This window comes from Asparagus officinalis, chromosome 3, assembly GCF_001876935.1.
Source record: "Asparagus officinalis chromosome 3, Aspof.V1, whole genome shotgun sequence".
Classification (NCBI taxonomy): Eukaryota; Viridiplantae; Streptophyta; class Magnoliopsida; order Asparagales; family Asparagaceae; genus Asparagus; species Asparagus officinalis.
The window spans coordinates 81,103,960-81,111,170 of NC_033796.1; positions in this window are offsets into that span (position 1 = coordinate 81,103,960).

Genomic DNA, 7,211 nt, shown 5'->3' on the forward strand with positions numbered 1-7,211 from the left:
CGACAAAATACTGATTTGTAGCTCAAACACCGAGGCAAAATATCTGCAAATAAAGACCCGGGCTTATCAAATCAAAGTCCGGAAATCAAACGAACATACAAAGACACCGGACAAGCGGGAAATCGGAACAAAACAACATCCGGGGACCGCGCCTAAACCGAGCCAACGACCGGGGATGGCTCGGCCCAAGCGAGCCCACCCAAGGGTGGCTCGGTGGCTCGAGCACCCCAGGGTTGGCTCGGCCAAGGCCGACAGCCACCTAGACGGTGCTCGAGCCAGGGCGACACACTCAAGAGAGCACAGGCCGACCAACCCTGAGTGCTCGGCCAAGCAGAGCCACCCCAGGGTGGCTCGGCCAAGGCCTGAGCCACCCTGGGGTGCTCCGCAGCCGAGCCATCCTCTACGGGTGGCTCAAGCATGAGCTCGAGCCACCCTCTAGGTGGCCGCACTCCCCCCCGCTCTCTCTCTTGTGCAACAAAAGCACAGTTAGAGAGGCTATAAATAGGGGAAGAAGGGTGGTTGTTCAAATGAGGGACTTCTTCTGAAACTATTTGAGAGAGAGCCGAAACCTCGCTCTGCCCGGTTGTCACCTCAAACCCTCGGAGTATCGAAGCGCTTGAAGACATGGAGACCACCCGATTTATCTTAGCGGAGCAACCATCGCAACCGCAAAAAGGCAGAGTTTCGAGCAAGTCTAACTAAAAAAAAACAGATCTACGGTCGTTACAACACCCCAAAGAAAGGATTGCTAAAAGCTGGTTTCTTAGATCCCGAGATCGAGCAAGGAAACAAAAAAAAGTCCTTATGGTAAACGAATCCCCCGGTCTTATCTCCTTGAGAGTGGGATAATACAGCCCCGTGATACGATCGTAGATCGCTGCTAATAGTCACGGCGGTAGGTCACCCCTCAGCAACCAACCGGGCCAGGCACAAGAACCACCACAGAGCAAGAAACCGAAAACCAGATCGTTGTGATTTGTTCGGTAAAAGAAGAGAAGTTGTAATTTTGATATTCTAGGATTTTTGAGAGTTTTGACCGGATACTTATAAAAAGACCTCGGATCTCTTGTAACACATAAAGTTGTTACTGAGTGCAATGACATCGATAATCGGAAGAAACCACCAAACTTTTCCAAGCGAAACAAACCCTAGTCAATGGCGGCGAGTCAAAGCGCATTGCAACCAACAGTCAACGCTTGACGATGTCAAAACCCTAAGGTCAACGCCGGTCCAACGCGTATACCCTAGGGTCAAGCGCAGGTCAACGCGTTCGACAAAAAGATGGGTCCGAAACCCTAAGCCAGCACAATGTGGCAGAGGTAGTTCAAAGTCAACTCAATGACACGAACCAAATTCAATTCATTAGTTCAGACTCGCGACTCCGACGACGGCCAAGCGATAAACGCAGTGCCGGAAGAACTTTGGCTATTTGTCAAAGCATCGAATAAACCGAAAATCGAAGGAGCCAAGAGTTGAAGCTAACTACAGGTCGTGATGCCGACTGAAGGCCAGACCAATCATATCCAAAGTATTCCAGCCTCTTCTATAAAAGAAACGAGTCCGGAACACTTTGGAGGGGGTATCTGTAGGCATCGAAAATTGCCTATAGGTCTCCACAAACGGTTCAGTGTCAAAGAACGATGATGAACGTCACTATCCGATCCACATGAGCCTAATCGACATCGACGAACGACTGAAGTGAGTCAGCGAGCTACGTGAGCGGATAGGACTTCGGAACAACGAAGACCCGGACTAATCGGGAACCCGGCACTGTTCACAAAAAGGACAACGCCCCTCGTGCCTCGACCACTCTACAGATAATCCAACCACAAATCCAACCACGCCCGGCAATCACTCAAACTCCGAGTCCGGTCCGAAGAATCTTATCGGGAAACACCACCACAAAACAGGAAGTTGCCAACACCACAGCGGTGTCTCAGAATTCTGAGATCACACCCAGGACGAAGAAGCGCCAGGGGTGTCTCGGATTTGTGGAGACACCCCAGGGGTGTCTCAGATCTGTGGAGACACCCCAGGGGTGTCTAGTCCCCCCTACATGTCCTCATATGCCTATAAATAGACCCCTTGACCCTTTGTTTTGGGGGAGGAATTTTGGAGAGCTTGGCGAAGCCCTGCTGCAGTGAAGAGTGGCCGTGAGCTTCAACAAGAAGAGGAGAGGTCTTGATCAGAGCCTTCATCACCCGTCCGAGCCTTAGTATTAGCCCTTGGCGTTAATACTAAGAAGAGCTAATACCTCGCTTTAGCCGAGGTATACGCTTATAGCTTCTAGATCTCACGCGGATCGACGAAGTTCTGCTTCTATATCCCTTCGCGGATAGACGAAGCTCTGTCCGATTTATCTGGATCAGAAGCTTCTAGATCTCACGCGGATCGACGAAGCTCTGTCCGATTTATCCGGACCAGATCTGAGTGCCCCGGTGGTCCACGGATATCAACGTCCCCGTCACAGGCCAAAGACCCACGCAAGCAAGAGATGACAAACAGATCTTGCGTTTGTTTGAAAAGAGTTGTATTTCTTTTGTTTTCATTGTGTACCGGTCTTATAAAAAGGCTATCTTTTTGTTTCATTGTAACGATCGAAGTTGTAATGAATGCAGCAATGAATACAACAACTTTTTCCGCAAACACGAACGCTTCAACAAAATTGATCCCCAATTGAATAAAAAGGGGGATAAGAACAACCGGGCAGTCATCCTAGTCAAAAGGGAAGGAGACATTTATTGTCAAGGTTAAAAATCTAACAATTGTAGGTCATAAAAGTTTTGGTTCACAATGGAGATTCATATTGATAATAATTGCTTATTACAAATCAAAAATCAAAAAATTACAACAGAAGCGAAGAGAATGCTCTTCTTATTTAACGTAGGTTCTTCGGTAGCGATATGATGCTTCCCTCGATTGCTTGTGTCGAGTTTGCTTCCCTTGGACGATCCGATTGAAATTGCGGTTGAACTTCAATGCACAGTAGAAGACCTTGTGTGATCGAGTTTGATTGTACTCGAGCTTGATGAGTATCAAGGCCGAATGCTTAGAGAAGGCTAATGTGCAAGAGTTTGCAAAGAGCTGAGAGTCTTAAACCTGAGAGTTCAAATTGAGTCTACTTCAACAATCTAAGCAAAAAGCTAGGAAAGGTCTACCAAGCAAGCCAATGAAAGAGTCTCTGCTTGAATCCCCAAATGATCTAGTCTTTAGTTGAAGAGTCTTGAATATGACAAGCTTCTCCACCAAATTATAAGATGAACCTAGCCCGAGCCCCTTTCACGTTGGCAAAGGGGCCCTATAAATAGCTAAGGGATGACATGGGCCATCCATTGATTTGTGGGATGTGACCACCACTAGGAGTAAGGAGTAGCGTACTCCCCCAATAGCTATGGGATGTGATCACTATAGGGGTTATGGGGCGATCCCTCATTACCCAGGATGTGGGAAGTGGATAGACCCATTCCCATAAGCAAGCAGCCACTTGCATTATTCAGGCGAGGCTGCCAGGCTGGCCCATAAGCAAGCAGCCACTTGCATTATTCAGGCGAGGCTGCCAGGCTGGTAGGCGAGCTTGAGAACTGCTTGAACATTCAAGCAAGCTTGCAGGGGAGTTTGGCGAACAGGTAGGGTCGGTTGGTGGGCCCCTCGAGTGTATGAGTTAGCGTTCATTAGCAAGCTGGGTTTGTGCAGGCGAACAAGTGAGCTTGACTCGTGCTGGCGAGCAAGGTGTTCACACGAGGTTGGGCTCATGCTGACGAGATCGATAATCAGGTGAGCTTGACCTGTACTAGCCAGTCAAGCAAACACGGTTGACCTCTTCTGGCAAACATGGTAAGACCCCATTCAAAGTTTTTAGACCTAAATCAGGTTGAATATGGTCTGGAACACTTTCAATGAAGATGACCGTTTTCCCTTGGTTTGAGTGTATTTGAATACCCTGGATGGGTCGACCTCTTCTGGCAAGCTCAATGAAATGTAGGCAATCTCGTGCTGTTGACAGGCGAGCTAGATGGCTACATATGAGGTTGATCCCTTAAGATAGGGTTGACCCCTTAAGGCGAGACCCAAGAATTGACAGGTTAGCCACGTGCTTGTGGGCGAACCACGTGTTCGTAGGCGGGCTCTTGTGCTTGCCATCTAAGGCGGTGCGGGCATGTCAGATCGTAATAAATGCGATCTGACGGGGCAATCTCGTCTTCACGCACTCAATCTGAGTCGTGAATTTGACAGCGCTCTTGATCCTGACCATCGTTCTAACGAGAGATTGTTGTCATTGATTTTAGAAGCTTTGATCTTTCTCCTTGAATTGAAGGCGAGCTGCCTTGTCATTTGGATTTTGAATCCAAACCATTCGGCTTGAGAATTGCTCTTGACTGTTCGATTCGGATCGTCGTATATGAACCTTTACAAGCGATCCGAGCCGTTACAGGCGATTTGAGCCATTATAGGTGATATGAGCTATTAGTTTCGATTTGAGACAGTGGATATCGATCATCTAAGGATTAGATATAAATAGGCTTCGTCTCCCTCATTGGGAGATTTCTGCTTACTCAAAATTTTCTCATTGTTAAGCTTTCCAAGGAGAAAACTCAGCCCTTCTCTTTTCTCAAATTCGAGATGGCACCTAGGAAGATGCTTGCTTCAAAAGGGAAGGGGAAAGCCTCCTCTTTCTCTGCTCCTGACATCACCACCGCCATCGCTACCGCCAGCATGACCCATACTCGCTCTGATAAGTCTAGGAGACTGTAGGATCAAAAGCGGAGGAGATGGACAGATTCCTGTTCATCTTCTAGCGAGCTTCGCCTACTCAGGTGAGGTTCGGCTATCCCTACGAGCTTAGCTTCGTTAGGCGAGCTTTTGTCTTGTGTGGCAAGATCTGTTTATTAGGCAAGATCAGTTTTGTCAGGCGAGCTCTGCTTTGTCTGGCGAGTTCTGCCTTGTCTGGCAAGCTTTGTTCTAGGCGAGCTCAGCTTTGTCAGTCGAGCTTCTGTCTTTGTCGGGTGAGCTCTGCTTTCATCAGGTGGGCTCTACCTTGTTTGGCGAGCTTTGTTCTAGGTGAGTCTAGTAAGCTTGCCTATCTGATGGAGCTCGTCTGCTTTCAAGACTTAGAAAATTTCCAACTTCTTGAGTCAAAAATTTCTAGCCCCTTTTTGTTTTGTTTGGCAGTCACTTTCTCCGATGAGGCTCTTTCAAGTGTTATAGCCATTGGTCTTGCTAGTGGTACAGGCTTCGTAGCCCCTTCCAGATTGCGATTTCTCAACCCAGTGCCTGTGTTTGCCACCGACCAATATGATGAGCTAATACGGAGGGTGTCTGAGGGATATTACATGACGTTGAGCGAGTTGACCACTGATGCTGTGCTGACATACCTTCAATGTTGGGAAATGTGAAAGCCTAAGTTCTTATTTGGTGACTCAGTAGCTGATTCGACAGATCTTCTCCTTGGTGAGAGCTTGTGGCTCCGTGAAGTAGATGGAGCCCGATATTTCCTTCCCAACATGATGAGGGGATTTTCCCTGATGGAATTGCGCTCCCTTTCCGTCCCTCATATGATGGGCTGGGATTTGACTCCTACTCAGGATGGAGTGACTTGTAGAGTCTTCACATGTTCTAGATCTAGATACGTGATTGACAGTTCCTATAAATGCATGACTGCTCTACACCCGGGCCTGCTGCAGAGCGAGTTGCCGATGGGAGAGGCAACAACAGTAGCGGAGACATTTCTCCATCTCTTATTTAGAGCAGAGGGACAACCCCCCCTAAAGATTTCAAAGCCCCGGGGTGGTTCTACTCCTTACCCGGCAATAGCCCTTGGTGGTTCAGGATCACGGAGTTCATCTTAGAGGAGAACTTCGATATGCAAGATACGGAGTTGTATTCTACCATTAGGGCCACGTAGTTTGACCTGAAGATCAATGCTCCCTAATTCCAAAGCCTTTTGGAGTTATACTATATGGGTAGTGGTACATTTTTTACTCCGAATGGGGAGCTGGAGTTGGCACTTCACGAATTGTATGAAGTGTCAGGATTGCTAATGGGGATTTTTTCGTACGAAGAGTATGTCCCCAACCATCTGGAGATCGAACATCTCACAGACAGGTCCCCTCAGGTGATGGAGACCTTATGGGAGCTGCTTGGTCATTATCACATTTGCCTGGATACTATTGGATCAGTAGATCACAAAGGTAAAAAGAAGAGGGTTCCAAGAATCAGCCATAAGAATTGGCCTGCTTACCTTTTCCAGAATGCCGACGACAAGAATGCGCCCGTCATGGTGCTCGACCCTTGTGATAAGGAGACCGTGGAGAAGAGAATAGCTAAAAGTGGGGGCTTTATAACTCTCGAAAATAGTGAAGGAGGGTTTAAGATGGGAATGATTTTTGAATCGTATCACCACTAGGCCAAGTCTCGATATCCATCAAAGCTCTGTTAGAGGGGTATCTTATGCTTTGGCTTAAGAGATGTGTAGTCCTTATGTGCTCCTTTGATGTGATGCCGATGGAGGTCGTCTATCCCGTGGTCCACTTGGCATACGAACGATCATATGCATTATTGTCAGCAATGGTGGCATGCATTCAGAGAGGGCTCCACACGTTAACGACACAATTCTGCAGATTGTCATTCAGAGAGGACGAGAGAGGGGATGAAGTTGTAAGAACCCCTAATCCCCGCATCAGCTTACCATACACTTATTTGATGGCACGGTTCGTGTACCGTTGCGAGTGCTTGATAGGTGTGCCGGCGACGCGTCAGGAAGGGAGGATTATCCCATTTATCTAGCGCTTGGAGAGGTGCTCGTGGAAGATCAAGGATATCCATGAGATGAGGAGGGTCTTATAACCTTTTTTGGTAAATTATAAGCTTCTTAGTCCATAACTTTCCCATAACTTGCCTCGCGGAGGGTATGGTGGAAAAACTCTCCGGGTGTTCTGGGACTCACGCCGGTTGCACTACCACGTGGTTTGAGCTGCCACTGAGGGACCACACTCTTTGTCACACACTTACATATTGTAAGTGGTATCGGAGCATGAGGGCAAATGCAGAGGGGTTAAATCTCCATGAATTTTGTCTGTCAGTACACATGCGTCGATCTAGAGTTGCCTCCTGCACACCGAGGCGAGGGGGTCGCCGACATATTGAGGAGTCCGAAGCGGTTCTGACTGAAGAAACTCCCTAAGAAGATTAGGAAGAGGAGCTTTATGGGGGGG